This window comes from Nuphar pumila, chromosome 10, assembly GCF_984573655.1.
Source record: "Nuphar pumila chromosome 10, dmNupPumi1.hap1.1, whole genome shotgun sequence".
Lineage (NCBI taxonomy): Eukaryota > Viridiplantae > Streptophyta > Magnoliopsida > Nymphaeales > Nymphaeaceae > Nuphar > Nuphar pumila.
In genome coordinates, this window is record NC_143258.1 from 101,815,909 (window position 1) to 101,817,164 (window position 1,256).

A 1,256-nucleotide genomic window follows, 5' to 3' on the forward strand; every position below is an offset into this window, starting at 1 on the left:
AAGAACAAAGATGCTGCAATTGCTGTGTTTGTTTTGCCAAAAAAAAAAAGACCTTTAGTTGGTGCACCACATTTCTAATAGCTCATAGGAGCTATCACGGTTTTTGTTTTTTTTTATAGTTCCGATAGGGTAGATCTCTCTCTCTCTCTCTCTCACGTTCATTGTGGAGAGATTAGTCCAAACTACATGTATTTTTCTTATAAATACAAGTAGGTTTACTTTCCAGCAAGAAAGGCCGAGGTTATCAGCTTGAATTAACCTTAAAAATGATTAGAAATAAAAGCTGAGTCGTGTATATCCATGCCTAATGTGTCGAGGACAGAGATGGTGTGTGCCTAGTGACACAAGCAGACAAGGTTAAATACGCTGACAGGGGACACGGACACGGGCACAGACACAGACATGTATGGACATTATTTTATACATCTGATGTGGTTTTAAAATGGTTCAACATAAAAAAACTGTTTATTTGTTTATATGGATAACCTTCTAGAAAGAGTTCTTCCAAAACTTTCCAAAACCTAAGGTCCTTCCAAGATTTTCATTTGCATATGTTCTGCGAACCATATATTTCATTCTTGCAGTTTTTTTTTATTCGGAGAAACCGTGCAACCAAGGAACAAAGACCTAGTTGTGCTGGCTCTGCCTACCGTACTTAAGGTCACTGTTCTGGCAGCGTAAAACTCTGAGGACTTACCCATCGATTCCAGGGATCATCAAGCTTAGGCGTATGCAGGGGGTGACACCCAAGGGATTTGAAACTAGACAGCCCACCTAACGGCTTAGTCCCAAACCCATGTGAAACTGACTATACTTTTATCATAATACCACAACTGGCCACAAACTAGAAAATATAACAAACATGGCTAATTTACTGTTTTCTTGACAATTTTGCTCTTGTTTGGTTGAAACCATGGTGCCTGATTTTTTCAGGTGACAACCTACAGGTTGCTTCAATTTTCTAAACTTATATGGGGGGGTTGGCACAGTAACCCTGAGGCCTTGATTGCTAGAGGGGTGGTCAAGATTTGATTCCTATGGGTGTCACCCCTCTCGCATGCCAACACCCAAATTAGGCCTTAGTGGTGAGGGTCCTAGGTTCAGAGTTTTAATTCATCAGCAACTACAGGTATGGCAGGCTAACACTAAAAGAAAAATGTTAATTAGCGACGAAAATTTATGACGGATTTTTTCCGTTGCAAATTTGCGACAAAGCAGCGAGGAAAAACTCTCCATCACTAACATTCAAAATATTT